Source organism: Pan paniscus, chromosome 14 (assembly GCF_029289425.2).
Source record: "Pan paniscus chromosome 14, NHGRI_mPanPan1-v2.0_pri, whole genome shotgun sequence".
NCBI lineage: Eukaryota > Metazoa > Chordata > Mammalia > Primates > Hominidae > Pan > Pan paniscus.
This window is the reverse complement of record NC_073263.2, coordinates 79,042,863-79,061,076: the sequence shown is the minus strand read 5'-3', so window position 1 is coordinate 79,061,076 and position 18,214 is coordinate 79,042,863. Positions and strand designations below refer to the sequence as shown.

Here is an 18,214-nt window from a genome sequence, read left to right as displayed (position 1 = left end):
TACATATAATTTATTTCTAGGACACCAATGACTGATTAGCAAATGTCAAAGATTTCTAGGGTTAGACCATTTTGACGACACACTGACTCCCCCTCCACCTTCTCCACATCTGCCCAGACCCATTTGCGTCCAATGTTTAAGTGCTGCTATGGGGCTTCTGCTACTCTGGGATCCTAGTATCCCAGTGAAATCAGAGAGCTCATTTCAGCTGTGTCTCCTCTCACTGCATTCTAGATCCACAAAGAACATCCTCTATAGGGATTTTTTTAATGCTGGAATTCTCTTCACCAATGAATTTCTCAATGCATGCATCAACAAGGCCTTGGAGCCAGAGTTAAGAATTAAGAAATTGATGGCACACAAAAAAATTCCCTCCCACTTTCCTACATCTGTTTCATTTCTTCCTTTATGGTATAACACAAATATCAAGGCCACCGCTGAGTCCAAGTTTCATCAGTTGACTACAATAAGTAACTACAATCAACCCCAGTTGAATATTGTGTTCAACCTAGTCACAATCTAGGTACCCGCACCTAGATTGTATATAGATGAGGTGCAGGTACATATATTGACATATCGTACTTGATCTCAATCACAGTCCTCCCACTTTAGTCAACATCCTCAGAATTTATTGCCACGTGCATCAGCCAGATTTTTGCAAATATAGCAGCAAAATTTTGTAAATTTGGGGAGTTTGACTTTAAAATAGGCTCTGGGACATGCCTACCTTGGTTGCAGGGGAGGACGGCGCACTGGCATGGGAAGATTTACACACTGAGCAACCCAACTTCTCTCACGTCTCCACCCTGTGTTGGCACCTACTTAATATCCTATGTCAGAGCCCCAACTTTGATCTAAGAGGCTACAAAAGGTTATACATTGATGTAAAGAAGCAACTTGGAGGATAAATCTTTGAGTGTGGGTTCCAATTCAGCACTATCTTAGAAAGTGACTAGTTTTCAGTGGGTGGCTTGAGCTGAGAGTTGAAGACTTTCAGTTTGTCATTTTCTGCCATTGAAGTGTCCATTGCTTAACTCTACAATCCTTGAATTCCTCCACACCCTTCAACCACTCTCTTGCAGCATACATTTTTCCTCCCAAACCTAGCATTCAAGGGGGCTATCACCCGAGTGGACACAAGTGATCATTTGATTAACTGTTTTGTTTTGTTTTTTCTTCACAAATTTCGATGGATGCTCAGGTTCAGTTTCTTAATATCAACCTGATTTCCAATTCCCCTTAAACCCTACCAAGACAGAGAATAAAGTACAGTTTCCCTCCTGTTTTCCTGAATATCTGTTGCCTACAACTTCTGGCACAATTTTCAGTCACAGTCAGGACTTTTAGATGCAAATAATAGAAACTGACCCTGGTTAATTAAAGCAGAAACAGAAACTATTTAAAAGATGTTGGATAGCCCATATATTCTCTGGGAGGGCTAGAGAAGCAAACTTATGGATTTTACAGCTGGAAACAATCCCCACAGCCAAACCACAAGACTTATCAAGTAAAGACATTGGAACTCCTGCTGGACCCAGACAGCATAGCACCTTCCAGCAGCCAGTGACCAGACCCCGGGTGCTGCTGCAGGAACTCTGCTGCCACTGCTGCCTTTGAGAACCAAATATGGTTGCCGCCTCCACCCCCAAATGTTGTCCAAATATATTCTGGGTGGTGTGTGCTTCCTTGTGTCCCAGTTTCTCATAGTCTCGAGAGAAGATGGATCTGATTGGCAGAGCCCAGCCCCATGCCTTAACAGCAAGAACCCTGGAGAGGTGAGTAGCTGGATGGCATCAGAGGGAGAGCATTTCCCAAACACAGAGAGTGGGTTCTGATACCTGGATGGCAAAAAAGAAATTGGTAAATCTCCATCATACTGGCTTTATGAGAAATGATAAGGTCTGTGAATATAGACAGCCCCAGTTTCAATTTGTGCACTTTCTTCACTTTCTATTTGACATTGGGCAAGTTCATCTCTCCGAGCTTTGTTTTTTCTCATAAGTAAAAACCTTCCCTTGCAGAAATTAAAAAGTAAGTTATGTGGATAAGATAATTCAAAAAGTGAAAGCTATTACTTGAAAAGATAATTGAGATATATATAATATTTTGTGAGGCCTCATCTTGGTAAAATATTCAACTTTTCATATATTTATGCCTATTCTCCCTAACTAGGGGATCATGTTTTATACTAGTTTGTATGTTTTATACTAGTTTGTATTTCCGCAGAGCAGTAAACACACAGATACATACGTGTGCACTTAATAAATGAACTAATATCCCAGATTATAAAATAAAATGAGAAATAGCGAACACTGATGCAAAAAACTGAAGAGGATACAAAAAAATGGAAAGCTATTCCATATTCATGGATTGGAAGAATTAATATTGTTAAAATGTTTATACCACCCAAAGCAATCTACAGATTGAATGTCATCTCCATCAGAATATCAATGACATTCTTCACAGAAACAGAAAAAAAAATCCTAACCATTTACATAGAACCACAAAAGACCCAGAATAACCAAAGCTATCCTGAGAAAAAACAACAAAATGAAAGGAATCACATTACCTGACTTCACAAATTACATTACAGAGCTATAGTAATCAATACATCATGATACTGGCATAAAAACAGACACATAGACTAACGAAACAGAATAGAGAATCCATAAATAAATCTACACATCTACAGTGAACTAGTTTTTGACAGAGGTGCCAAGAATGTATATATTGGGGAAAGGACAGTCTCTTCAATAAGTGGTACTTGGAAAACTGGATATCCATATGCAGAAGAATGAAACTAGACCCATATGTCTTGCCATACACAAAAATAAAATCAAAACGGATTAAAGACTTAAATATAAGACTTCAAACTATGAAACTACTAAAAAAAAACTATTGAGAAACTCTCCAGGACATTGGTCTGGGCAAAGATTTCTTGAGTAATATCCCACAAGCACAAGCAACCAAAGCAAAAATGGACAAATGAAATCACATGAAGTTTAAAAACCTCTACACTGCAAAGAAAACAATCAACAAAGTGAAGAGACAACCCACAGAATGGGAGAAAATATTTGCAAACTATCCATTAATCTCTTGTCAATACTTTACAAGAACCCCATTCTGTGGGGTTCTGTGGGGTGTTGTTGACTACAGTCAACAATAATTTATTGTACATTTAAAAATAACTAAAAGTAATGGATTGCTTGTAACATGAAGAAATGATAAATTCTTGAGGTGATGGATACCCCATTTATTCTGATGTGATTATTATGCATTTTATGTCTCTGTATCAAAATATCTCATGTACCCCATAAATATAATATACCTACTATGTACCCACAAAAATTAAAAAAAAAATTTTAATGAGCGACAGCAATGCTTCATTCTATAGCAGTGAATCAAAGAATATATGGATATAGGGTATGTTCCACAGCAAGTCTGAAGTGGATTTCTAGGGGGCCTCCATTGATAACTCCTTTTATGGACTGATGCTTGTGTGTCCCCAAACTTTACATATTGAAACCTAATCTCCAGTGTGATGGTATTTGGAGATGGGGCCTTTAGAGGGTGATTAGGTCATGAGAGATAGTCTTTGTAAATGATATTAGTGCCATTAAAAGGTACTGAGGTATAGTGCTGAACACCAGGTATTCTGCAGAGGCACAATAAAATTTTAAAGAGTTTATTTGAGCAAACTGATTTGTGAATCAGGAGCTCCAAACCATGAGTGGTTTGGGGGCTTCTTTGGAGAAGCATTAAAGACAGACTTTTAGAGAGTGAATACAGATGTAAAACAATTTGGTTATAGTTATACAGTTGCCTTACTATTTTGTCTATCTTGTTGAAAAGTCCCTAGTTATATAGTTATATAACTATAATTTAGTTGGCAGCTTCTGATTGGTTAGCCTTAAGTTTCATTTCTGTTTAATATAGGCATTTATAAGAAATAGCTCAAGTTAACTTTTGGCTATATTTGCAAATCAAGCCAGGTTAAGGTCAGTTACGAAGGCTAACTGGCTTTGTCTGCTCAGGGATTCTGCAGGCCTGGCTTTCTGTTTTAATTTATTTTAACAGCGCCCTTATTAAAGGGACCCAGAGAGACCTCTTACCCTTTCCACCATGTGAATACAGCACGAAGACAGTCATCTACGAACGAGGAAGCAGACTCTCACTAGACACTAAATCTGCCAGTGCCTTGACCTTGGACTTCCCAGCCTCCAGAACTGTGAGAAATACGTTTCTGTCGTTTATGAGCCACTAGTCTAATGCAGTTTGTATAGCAACCTAAAAGAACTGAGACAACTACAAAATGACAGATGTCTTATTCTGCATCACACTGGGCTCTAAAAGACTACCAAGTGTGAATAACCCCAACTGTACATCACTATTATAAACCACTCAATAAAAAGTTTCAACTATCTGAACTAAGTCAACCCAAGGAAAAACAAATGGCAGTATCTGCAAATAATTAGTAACAAGAGTAGTATGTTTCTTATACGCATAAAAAAATCATGCCACTAAGACTAGCTTTGAGTTAATAGTAATGCAGTAAGAAATATTTTAAAGTATATATAATTTTCTATTTACTCATTCACAATAATGAGGAATGCATCCACTAGATGATTAACTTCCTAAAGTATAAATCTGATCATTTCCCTGTCTTCTTCAAATTCTCCACTGATTCTCAAAATAGACCCCTAGACCTATGAGAATGGAGATTATACATGAAACACAGGTAAATGAAACCTGATTTAAATATTTTTAAATTTATTTTACACTTAATCAGTGATTAAATGTAAATATGTGAAATATTTACAGTGAAAATAGTGGTTTTTTCCGACTGTCACTAACAAATATTAAAGATTCTATCCTCAACGGAAAAAACGAAAAATGGCCTCCTAGTTCTCCTACTACAGTATGACCTTGGCAAGTCACTTGACATCTCCAAGTTCAGTTCCTACATTGCAAAATGAAGAAATTGGACAACATCCTTTCCAGCTCTGAAAGGTTGTCATCTCTACTTTGCCAATGTCCACTGGCTCCATGCTCCATGCCACCTAAAGTGGGCTCCATTTCCATTTGCCTTGATCAATCAAGGTAATCAGCCACAGGAGATAAAACATAAATTGTAAAGTTGCCAATTCTGAGTCATATAAGCAAAAATAATCTAGTTACTCAGCATTTCCATAATGCTTTATTATATTTTTCAAACAATGTCTGGCCATCAATAAACACAAACCATAGTCATAAACCATAAAAGAAGACACAGAGACCAATGAAATTAATGTTGACAAAACTCACCCAACAGGTCAAAAGCAGAGAAAATTACATGTTAACCTTATGAGTGAATGATCATACTGTGTGAGCCACACGCATTTCTGGTACAGAGTTGTATAACATAACACTCAGGTAACAGAAGGACATCACAATCTGGATTGGACCTTACTTGTGGGGTCCTCTTCTCCTCTCTACCCCACTCACACTGGCTTACTTGGAGCTGGGAGGATGTCTACCTGACAGCCACAAACCACTATACTGACCCTCCCATTTATCCCTCTTTTTTACAGTTAAATAGTTCATTCACCCTCCCCTGAGCATTTGTTATGCCTGCCAATGTTTCACATCACCTCAAATAAATCAATAATTGAATGCCCCCCACCCCCCCGCCCCAGCCATCTCCTCTACTGCCATTGCCTATATGGCCTCAGCTCTTCTTTGTTCTGCTCCAGGCACACAACCTCTCTTCCCTATCACACATGGTGGATGCCTCAGAGCATCCTCCCTCCCTCCTCTGTTCCTCCTTAGCCTCTGCCACCCATCATGTATCTGCCAGCTCCATCTCTGTCACTACTCGCTCCTCCAGCCCTAGTGGCCCCCATCATGGCTCAGCCTTCCCCAAACGTGGTGCTTTATCTTACTATGTGGGACTCCCTCGGGACCTCATAGCAGCAACCCAGTGGCTTTGGCCTGGCATCCCCCAGACCCACTTCCCACTTTTTATTAAAATCTCAACCAGGAGGAACAGAGCAAGATAGCAGAATAGAAGCCTTCACCAATTGCCTCACCTCCCCAAGCAAGGACACCAACTTATCAACTATCTACACACAAAAAATGTACCTTTATAAGAACCAAACCTCAGATAAGCACTTATAGTACCTAGTTTTAACATCATATCACTGAAAGAAGCACTGAAGAGGTAGAATAAACCCTTGAATGGATAAAGAAAATGTAGTACTTATATAATACTCAGCCATTAAAAAATGAGATGCTGTCATTTGCAACAACATGGATGGAACTGGAGATCATTATGTTAAGCGAAAGAAGCCAGACACAGAAAGACAAACATCGCATCTTCTCACTTCTTTGTGGGATCTAAAAATCAAAACAATTGAACTTGTAGAGATAGAGAGTAGAAGGATGATAACCAAAGCCTGGGAAGGGTAAGTGGGGAAGAGGGGGATGGGAATGGGTAATGGGTATAAAAAAATAGTAAAAAAAAAAAAAAAGAATAAGACCCAGTATTTGATAGCACAACAGGGTGACTATAGTCAGTAATGATTTAATTGTACATTTTAAAATAACTAAAAGTATAACTGATTGTTGTAACACAAAGGATAAATGCTTGAGGAGATGGATATCCCTTTTTCCATGATGTGATTATTACATATTGCATGCCTATATCAAAACACCTCATGTACCCTGTAAATATATACACCTACTATGTACCCACAAAAATTAAAATTAAAAATTAAAAAAAAATTGAACCAGATTAAAAGTGACACTATTGGGCAGTGACCAAACCTTAATTTGGGGTAAGGAAATAACCTGTAGAATTATAAAATATAACTTTTTCTCTTAAATAATAGTAACCTACTAGGGATGACACTTCTGAAAATTAATAATTAAGTTTTTCAATGAAAATATAATGAAATCATGCTTTATTCAACAGATATTGAGTGCCTCATATGTCCTGGACATGAAAAGATGAAAAAGACATATTCTTAAACTCAGAAAGTATACTTCGTGCTAAGAGAGGTAGATGTGCAAGCAACTAAACAATGATGACATAGTTGCTGAAGTAGAGGCATGATTTAGGTGGAAGAAAATACAAAACAAGGTGCTGCTCTGGCATAGCTCCACCATACGTGGTATTTACTTCAAGATATTAAAATTATGGTGTCTCTGTTTCTCCCTTTAAATTATAGGCTTTTGAGGAACCAAACCATGTCTGTGACATTTTTTTATATCTCCACATCTAGAAAATACTATGCCTTGCATATAGTAATCATTCAATAAGTGTTGACCTGAATAGAGAATGAACTGCATTGTTACTTCTGCCTAAGACACAGGGAAGACTCATGGATGGATTTTCAGAGGAGGTAACATCTACGCTAGATTTTAAAAGATGAATTGGACAGTACTGGAAATCCTAACCCGAGCAACCAGGCAAGAGAAAGAAATAAAAGGTATTCATATAGGAAGAGAGGAAATCAAACTCTCTCTCTTTGCAGACTATATGATTTTACACCTAGAAAACCCCATAGTCTCTGCCCAAAAGCTCCTAGATCATCTGATGAACATCTTCAGCAAGGTTTCAGCATACAGAATTGATGTACAAAAATCAGTAGCATTTCTACACACAAACAACATCCAAGCTGAAAGCCAAATCAAGAATGTAATCTCATTCACAACGCCACAAAAAATAAATAAAATAAAATACTTAGGAATACAGTTAATTAGGAAGGTGAAAGATCTCTACAACAAGAATTACAAAACACTGCTCAAAGAAAACAGAGATGACACAAACAAATAAAAAAAATTCCATGCTTATGGATAGGAAGAATTAACATTGTGAAAATGGCCATACTGTTCAAAGCAATTTACATATTCAATGAGATTCCTACCAAACTATCAATCACATTGTTCACAGAATTGGAAAAAAACTATTATAAAATTTATATAGAATCAAAAAAGAGCCCAAATAGCCTAAGCAATCCTAATAAAAAGAACAAAGCTGGAGGGATCGCATTACCTGACTTAAAACTATGCTACAAGGCCACAGTAACCAAAGCAGCATGGTACTCTTACAAAAGCAGACACAAGGACCAATGGAACAGAATAGAGAGCCCAGAAATAAAGCCACATACCTATGACCATCTGATCTTCAACAAAGTCAACAAAAACAAGCAATGGGGAAAGGACACCCTGTTCAATAAATGGTTTGGGCATTACTGGCTAGCCATATGCAGAAGATTGAAACTGGACCCCTTCCTTACACCATATACAAAAATCAGCTTAAGATGGATTAAAAACTTAAATGGAAAACCTAAAACTATAAAAACCCTGGAAGAAAACCTAGGAAATACCATTCTGAACATAGGCCCTGCAAAGATTTCATGACAAAGATGCCAAAAGCAATTGCAACAAAAACAAAAATTGACACATAGGATCTAACTAAACTAAAATTGGCAAATGGAACCTAATGGCAGAGCAAAAGAAGCTATCAACAGAGTAAAGAGACAACCTACAGAATGGGAGAAATTATTTGCAAACTATGTATCTGACAAAGGTCTAATATCCAGAATTTATAAGGAACTTAAACAAATAAACAAGCAAAAAACAAATGACCCCATTAAAAAGTGGGCAAAGGACATGAACAGACACTTTTCAAAAGAAGATATACATGTGGCCAACAAGCATATGAAAAAATGCTCAACATCACTCATCGTTAGAGAAATGCAAATAAAAACCACAGTGAGATACCATCTCACACCAGTCAGAATGGCTATTATTAAAAATTTGAAAAATAGCAGATGCTGGTGAAGTTGTGGAGAAAAGGGCACAGATATACACTGCTGGTGGAAATGTAAATTATTTCAGCCATTGTGGAAAGCAGTTAGGTGATTTCTCAAAGAACTTGAAACAGAACTATCATTTGATCCAGCAATCCCATTACTGGGTATATACCCAAAGGAATATAAATCATTCTACCATGAAGACACATGCAGAGGTGTTCATTGCAGCACTATTCACAATAGCAAACACATGGAATCAACCTAAATGCCCATCAACAATAGAATAAAGAAAATACGGTACATATACACCATGGAATACTACACAGCTATAAAAAAGAATGAAATCATGTCATTTGCAGCAACATGGATGGAGCTAGAGGCCATTATCCATGGCTCACGCCTGTAATTCCAGCACTTTGGGAGGCCAAAATGGGTGGATCACGAGGTCGGGAGATCAAGACCATCCTGGCCAACATGGTGAAACCCCATCTCTACTAAGAAAAATACAAAAAAATTAGCCAGGTGTGGTGGCCGGCGCCTGTAGTCCCAGCTACTCCGGAGGCTGAGGCAGGAGAATGGCATGAACCCGGGAGGCAGAGTTTGCAGTGAGTCAAGATTGCACCACTGCACTCCAGCCTGGGCAACAGAGCGAGACTCCATCTCAAAAATAAATAAAGAAAGAAAGAAAAGAAAAGAAAACTAACAGAGGAACAGAAAACCAAATACCACATGTTCTTACTTATAAGTGGGAGCTAAACATTCAACACACATGAGCACAAAAAAAAGAACTATAGACACTGGGGCCTACTTGAGGGTGGAATGTAGTAGAAGGGTAAGGATTAGAAAACCACCTATCAGGTACTATGTTTATTACCTGGATGAGGAAATAATCTGTACACCAAACCCCTGTGACACGCAATTTGCCTATAGAACAAACATGCACACATACCCCTGAACCTAAAATGAAAGTTAAAAAATTAATGTAATTTAAAAATAGAAGATGAATTGAAATATTTTATGAAGATAAAGGACTAGAATAGGATTTGCAAAACTTTGGGAGACATAAAATAACAATTGCAATAATAACAGCTAACATTTAATATGTCAGGAATTATGCTCAGCACTTATATGCATTTTCCTTTCTTACACCAACCATGTGTCGTAATTACAGTTTTCACAGATGAAGAAACTGGGGCATGCAGTGGTTAAGAAATGAAGTCACAGGACAGGTGAGTGATGAAGCTGGGATTTGAATCCCAGGGACACCCATGATTCTCTGACTCAAGAGCCTGTGAACTAGGTAATACTACATTCTCCTCCAAAATTGTGCCAGCTCCAGTGTCACAAGCAACCCAGTACCTATGGTCACCAATTGTCTCACCGTTCCTCAGAGTGGATATCCATCTGTCCTTTCTACTCACATGACTCTACCATTTTCGTGACATGACTTCCCTATCTCCCAGCTGCTCTTTTAATCTATTTCATCTTTGCTTCTCTCTGCTATTGCGTCTCTGTTCCTCCTGCTTTCTACTCCTCTCTCTCTGTGTCTCACATTCACGCTCTCCAACAGAGCGCCTCATTGTGTTAGAGTAACCATCTGTAGCCACCATTCATTGGTTTGGGCTATCCAGCACCCAACTCCTGTTGACATTCCAATTTCCTTTTGGAGGAATCTCCAACTACGTAGATGTAGAAATGGAATCCACATTCCACACAGTAGCCAATGGGCCAACGCTCTCTCTTCCTGCCCAGCCCAGCTATGGAACACACATGTCACTTGGCCTCTTCCTATCAGACAAATGTAGAGACAGCTCTGGGCCACCCCATTGAAGAAGAAGCAGCAGAGGCAGTAAGCTGAACCTGTTGCTCCTCAGATGTAACGTTTGCTGTGCTCCCATGCACAGCCCCAAAGCACTTCGGTTTCTGTCTCTTTTCAAAGCAAGGTCCTCCAAGCTCCTGTAGATATGTGAGACACAGATATCCTTCTAGGGAATCCCGCATTGAGGTTAAATTTGCCAGAATTATTTTCTATCGCTTGCAAACAGGAACCCAAACAGAACTCAGGCATTAATGTAGTTTTGGCTGTCATATCTGAGCTGCTTCGGCTGCCACCCTTATCCATAATCCAATCCAATGAGGCCAGGGTAGCAGGACCACATGACCAAAATCATCACAGCTTCTGTTCAAGGGGCCATTTGTGGCCTCTGTATTCTGGAGGGAACTGGGGGCTGTTATTTGGACTCTCAGAACTTAAATCAATACCCTGGGAGAAACTGAGTCATGTTTATATGTCGAGGGGATTAAGCCAGTGACCAATGGGAGATGAAAGATACATGAGAGAGAAGAGACAAGGATGCAGCAAGGGCTCTGAGGAAATGGGAGCGAGGTGGAGAGACTGGTCTCAGAAAATAAGAGAAAAAAATAAAAGAGGAGTCTTTTTGCTCTACCCCACCCACTCCTGAGAAAGGAGGTAAGGGCAAGATTGCAAAGTTAAGTATGCTTACTGAATAGAAGGAACTTGAAGGAGTTATTGTAAATAGATCCTGCCTCCTCCGTGAGGTAAGAGACAAGGGCATCCGCTGACAGTGAATGTAGGGAGTCAGGAGCGGGGGAGGGGGAGGACTTGCAGAGATGGATGAAAACTTGGAAAAGCCACAATTAGAAACAGGGGAGGGAACCTACTGGGAACTGGCAATCAAGCTGCACTGAGGCAACTGTCTTTTATTTGCATTTGCTAATAGCAATTAGCCACTTTTTGAACAAAGACCCAGACAAAGGGAGACACAAACCTTCCCTGAAATTGTTCAAGGAAAAAATCAGGGACTTGCAAACTCTAGCAAATTTCACAGAAGAACCTTTAACCTAACTTTTCAATTTTGCAATTGTACAGCTCTGGAACGTTTCAGAGGGATTTCCTTCACTGTCCAGAAGGAAAATATTATTGAACTAAAAAAAGTTTGAGACAATAGAAATTTGTTAAGAAATCTGGATTTTGTCTGATTCAGTTCTTTTTGACATTAAGAGGTTGATCTACTTTGTATAGAAGAGTGTTAAAGAAAACGTAGACAAAAGGCATTTAGGACCCTTATAGAAGTATTAAGTAGTGATACATGAAAACATTTATTTACAGTGGGCTTTGTTTTCATTGATTAAAAAAAAAAAGGAACCACCAAAACTGTTCTTGCTAGAATTCAAAAGACAATGAAAAGCTCATCTCCATAGTCTCTGAGGAATAAAATAGCTTGGGTGTGGTTATGTTTGGTGATTTAGCATGCTGAGTTCATTATTTTTCTTTTCTTTTCTTGAGACAGGGTCTCTCTCTGTTGCCCAGGCTGGAGTGCAGTGGCACCATCACAGCTTACTGTAACCTTGAACTCCTGGGCTCAAATGATCCACCCATCTCAGCCTCCCGAGTAGCTGGGACTACAGGCACATGCACCACCAAGTTTGACTTTTTCTGGGGAGGGGGGATGAGTGTCTTACTAGGTTTCCCAGGCTAGTCTGGAACTCCAGGGCTCAAGCGATTTTCCTGCCTTGGCTTCCCAAAGCACTGGGATTACAGGTGTGAGCCACTGCGCCTGGCCACCAAATTAATTCTTTAAAAAATGTCCTCCCTCTGGTTTTGGCAAGCAACTGAACTGAACTGAGACATAAATCTGTAGTCTTCATTTTAGATTGCAGTTGAATTCATGAAGTAAAAATGTGCTTCTGACATGGTATTTTTAAAAAATGAACAACTGCTCTGTCTCAGCTGGCATGTCCTAAAAGAAGACAGCATCTGGATAAAATTCAACATAGAATTTTAGCTTTTGTGGCATTTTGAATAAAAACAGTTGGCCAAACAACTACCTATTTAAATTATTGAAAGCTGATGATTACAAATAATACTTCTGGCTGATAATTAGAGTGGAAGTAGAAATCATTCAGAATGCTATGAGGTTGGACAGGATTCCAGAATTAGTTTTCCCTTAAATAGAGTGTTGCAGACAAAAGCAGTTTGGTCTTCAAAGAGCGAGTATTCTTAAACCACTGCATTCACCAATGGGGGCTATGAAGATGTGGGTTAATTTACTTAACACTTCAGAGGTTTGGAGTTTTCAGACAGCCGCAAAGATGAGGCCAAATCGAGATTAAAATTGCTCATTCTTCTCTTGTTCTTTTCAAACACAATAACATCACGTTCTTAGAAGATGACTTGCCATACAGAGCTTTTTATTTGAGACCCAACACGGTAAAGAAACAAAGATACAATCCTCTTTGTAAAACAAAATGTAGTTGAAAATAGCCACTAGAGGACAGTGAAAATACTGGGGATGTTGCACTGCAAGTCCTTTGATCAGAACCTTAAAATGAAAGCTGTTTTGCAGGATTTTGAAAGCATTTGATTGTTTAGCAAATGAGAGACCTGAGGGGTGGGGGTGGGGGTAGAAGCAAGAGAAGAAAGTATCTTCTTGATCATATTAATGTAACATTAATGAAAGACAGCACTACCACGTCTGGCCCGAGCCTTCAGGACGACAGTTGTAGGACAGTGATTCAGCACAGATGATGTAATGAGGTCAGTCCCCCAATTCACTCTGTAATTTAACCCTGCCTACAATAGATCAAGGAGGCTGGGCAACCGTAACACAACAAAACACAAATCATTGGCATTCGACCTTACAGAACATTCAAAAGCAACAGTATTGGTAGGTTGTTTGCTGAGTGTGTGTGTGTGTGTGTGTGTGTGTGTGTGTCTGTTTAATGCAAGCAATGTCTTTTTAAAAGATTGTGAAGTCAGAATTATTACTTTAAAAAAAAAATTCCCACAGCTCCATTTAACCCACGCTATTTGTGGGAGGTGAGAAAGAAATGACTCACATGATCGCTAAAATGCTTGTGAAAATGCAGATAAAATGGTGACAGACATTGAAACATTCAGCTCTGATTCTTTAAAAATCCTTGCAAAAAGAGAATTGGGCTGGAGGTAGGGAGGGTACAATCAAGAATTAATTCTAAGCACTCTACAGAATATTAGACCTTAAAGCTAGAAAGCATTTTAAGGTCCTCTGCATCATACAATATTTTCCATATTTCCAGCCTATAATTTTGCTTTTAGCCATTTCAAAGTAGAAAAATCTCTATACTGTGCTAGTACATCAAGAAGCAGTTCTCAAATCAGCTACCACTGAATTGACTATGGAAATGTGGCTGTAGATACAATTTGCAATTGTCAAAAGCAACCAAAGAATCTTTAGGGACTCTAGGCATAGGTGTAGTGAATAAGCACAGAAGTCATAGCCAACCCACTTTTATTTTCTAAAGCAGAGAACTCTGGAAACCAGTGTTGTGAGTTCCGTGGATGGCATGCTGGCTCCTTGAAGGAAAAGGCTCTTAGACACACTCAAGCTTGAACACACTCAAGCTTGAACGATGATGAGAAATAACCATATCCTTATTCTTCAGAGTAAAATGATTCATCCTAACTTGTTGACAGTAAAGAGAAAAAGTGTGATTCTTAGGTCCATGACAGTTTCTCCAATCATCTATCTAAAACATAGCTGCGATTGATTTATTGAACATATTTACTCATATATTTTTGTCAATAAGTACATATTTTTCATATAGGCACACAGAAAAGCAAATCATATGATCTACTGTAAGAATCCGATGAGGATTTTTGTGACCACATTTTATTCTAACCTCTTTCCTAATAATCTGTGTGACCCTGGATTTGCCTTTTTCCCCCACTTCCATACAAGATTTGCATGGAAGCAGTAGAATCAGACAAGCCTAAAATATTTGGCCACTTGGATTCACTGGGGTCATTCTACTTACTGTAAGAGACAAGAGAACCCGAATTAGCAATTCTAATATTCCTGAAGAAGTCTTCATAAGCTATAATGGTTCTGAGTACCAAAGAGGTTTTGTATACCTGGTCCAGTTACTGCAGGGAAAGAACCTAGACTATACTATCTTACTTCCAGGACACATTGTAAAATAAATCAGTCATATGCAAGGGTAAAAGTTCTGATTCTAAAGTGCCTGCAAGTTTGGGATGCTTTGGGGCCCTGTCAAAATGTGCCGTGGAATAGATTCTAGGAATTTCTCTCTGAAGCTTCCTTACTCTTTCCAGAAGAGAGATGTGTACCCTCATGGTTTCTAACTACCTTACAGATGGCCCTGACCATTTCATATTATAATTATTGTACATTCCTAAAGAGTGTGGTCATGTTACATAGGTAGCTAGTCAGGCATGAGTAGAGCAGGAGAGGGCTCCCCACCTACCACCAGTAATGTCAGGTGATCATTAGGTGATGGTCAGGTGGTTGTTAACTGTCTCTCTAAAATAATAATTGGTTGCAGCCAGTGCCAGGGAAAGGCAGTCTTCCAATATAAAGAAAAAACCTGGAACTGGTGATCAGTAGCTTCTCAATAAGATCTCAGGGGCTGGGTAAGTGGGCTCAAGCATGTGCATTAAGAAGCAAAATGGTGGAGTTTAACTGGTATATGACCCTCTAGGGTTCTAGGGGCAATCAACTGCTAAGGGAAGAATGCCTCAAGTAAGCATGCATATAACTCCAGTAAACACACCGTGCATGCTCACCTCCCAAGCGCTAGCAGGCCACTGCGCATGCCAACAGCCTTCCCTAAGGGAAGAATCCTGTGAGAAGGGACACAAGACGCTGGAAGTGTGCCAACATATAAAAACCTAAGTCAAAAGTCAACCACACGCTTGATCTCTCATGTTGCCCACTTGGCTCTCTTCCAAGTGTCCTTTACTTTCTTTTGTTTCTCTTCTAAAGCTTTTTAATAAACTTTCACTCCTGCTCTAAAACTTACCTCAGGCCGGGCGCGGTGGCTCATGCCTGTAATCCCAGTGAGAGGTAACAGCATGCTGGCAGCCCTCACAGCCCTTCGCTCGCTCTTGGCGCCTCCTCAGCCTTGGCGCCCACTCTGGCCGCGCTTAAGGAGCCCTTCAACCCGCTGCTGCACTGTGGGAGCCACTTTCTGGGCTGGCCAAGGCCAGAGGCGGCTCCCTCTGCTTGCCGGGAGGTGTGGAGGGAGAGGCGGGGGCGGGAACAGGGGCTGCACGCGGTGCTTGTGGGCCAGCGCGAGTTCCGGGTGGGCGTGGGCTCGGCGGGCCCCGCACTCGGAGCTGCCCGCCGGCCAGCGGGCCGGGGCAGTGAGGGGCTTAGCACCTGGGCCAGTAGCTGCTGTGCTGAATTTCTCGCCGGGCCTTAGCTGCGTTCCCGCCGGGCAGGGCTCGCCGGGACCTGCAGCCCGCCGCCATGCCTGAGCCTCCCCCGCACTTCGTGGGCTCCTGCGCGGCCCGAGCCTCCCGGACGAGCGCCGCCCCCTGTTCTACAGCGCCCAGTCCCATCCACCACCCAAGGGCTGAGGAGTGCGGGCGCACGGCCTGGGATTGGCAGGGAGCTCCACCTGCGGCCCCTGTGCGGGATCCACTGGGTGAAGCCAGCCGGGCTGCTGAGTCTGGTGGGGACTTGGAGAACCTTTATGTCTAGATAAGGGATTGTAAATACACCAATCAGTACCCTGTGTCTAGCTCAGGGTTTGTGAATGCACCAGTCCACACTCTGTATCTAGCTACCCTGGTGGGGACTTGGAGAACCTTTATGTCCAGCTAAGGGATTGTAAATACACCAATTGGCACTCTGTATCTAGCTCAAGGTTTGTAAATATACCAATCAGCACCCTGTGTCTAGCTCAGGGTTTGTGAATGCACCAATCGACACTCTGTATCTAGCTACTCTGGTGCGGACTTGCAGAACCTTTGTGTGGGCACTCTGTATCTAGCTAATCTAGTGGGGACGCGGACAACTTTTGCGTCTAGCTCAGGGATTGTAAACGCACCAATCAGCATCCTGTCAAAACGGACCAATCAGCTGTCTGTAAAATGGACCAATCAGCGCTCTGTAAAATGGACCAATCAGCGCTCTGTAAAATGGACCAATCAGCAGAATGTGGGTGGGGCCAGATAAGAGAATAAAAGCAGGCAACTTGTGCCACTAGTGGCAACCCACTGGGGTGCCCTTCCATGCTATGGAAGCTGCGTTCTTTTGGTCTTTGCAATAAATCTTGCTGCTGCTCACTCTTTGAGTCCACACTGCCTTTATGAGCTGTAACACTCACGGCGAAGGTCTGCAGCATCACTCCTGAAGCCAGCGAGACCACGAACCCACCAGGAGGAATGAGCAACTCCAGACGTGCTGCCTTAAGAGCTGTAGCACTCACCTTGAAGGTCTGCAGCTTCACTCCTGAGCCAGTGAGACCAGGAACCCACCAGAAGGAAGAAACTCTGAATACATCTGAACATCAGAAGGAACAAACTCTGGTTACGCCACCTTTAAGAACTGTAACACTCACCACAAGGGTCCAGGCTTCATTCTTGAAGTCAGTGAGACCAAGAACCCACCAATTCCGGACATACCAGCACTTTGGGAGGTGGAGGCGGGTGGATCACGAGGTCAGGAGTTCGAGACCATCCTGGCTAACATGCTGAAACCCCAACTCTACTAAAAATACAAAAAATTAACTGGGCGTGGTGGCACACGCTTGTAGTCCCAGCTACGCGGGCAACTGAGGAAAGGGAATCGCTTGAACCCGGGAAGCGGAAGTTGCAGTGAGCTGAGATCGCGCCGCTGCACTCCAGCCCCGGCGATAGAGGGAGACTCCGTCTCAAAAAAACAAACAAAAAAAAAAAAAAAAAAAAAAACTTAGTTACTCCTTTTGCCTTATGCCTTTCAGTGGAATTCTTTCTTCTAAGGAGGCAAGAATTGAAGTTGTTACCGACCCATATGGATTCACTGCAGGTCATAGTCATGTCTCACACATTTCTCAATTGACCAGGACTATCTTGCTCAACAGTAACTGAATAAAAGTGGACTGAATGAATGAGATTGCAATGCGGAAGGTAAGCAACAGATGGGGGTCACCCAACACTCTTACCTGAGCACCTTGATTATAATACACTCCAATCCATGATCCAGAGGCAAAACCCAGGGCTTCCACTCATTCATAGTGTCTGTGCTGACACAACCTACCCCTGCCTGATGTGCCAGCTGTTCAGCCTCTTTGCCAATGACAGTCAGCCTTGAGGTTCTTGAACACCACTGGACAATGTTAACTGATATTCCTCAACAAGGTATCTCTCACATTGAAGATGCTATATACAAAAGGAAGGAAGTGGGGGAAGGAAGGACGGATGGACAGACGGACTAGGTGGAAAAACATTAAACTTAGTTTCTTGAATATAGGCAGACTGCTAATGCAGGCCATTTGTCGTTCCATTCTGAGCCCTTTCTGTCTCTCCATCTTCACCCTCAATAATGCCATTTGAATTGTCCATGCAGCTCACATGATGATAATTTTGTAAAGTTGATTGTTTTAGGAAGAAGTTGATTTCTTTGATCTCT

General features: G+C 41.0%; 1 protein-coding gene across 7 annotated transcripts in view; it reads right to left on the bottom strand.

The window, feature by feature from the left end:
- SCEL (sciellin) overlaps positions 1-16,575 on the bottom strand; it is a 169,151-nt gene extending 152,576 nt beyond the window's left edge. For 6 of the 7 annotated variants that reach the window (XM_055096859.2, XM_055096863.2, XM_055096864.2 and 3 more), the window contains exon 1: positions 15,621-16,575. The gene's annotated coding sequence lies outside the window, so the exon portion shown is untranslated. The remainder of the gene's footprint in view (positions 1-15,620) is intronic. The other variant, XM_055096870.2, reaches the window with a different exon arrangement.
- Positions 16,576-18,214: the final 1,639 nt, after the last annotated feature.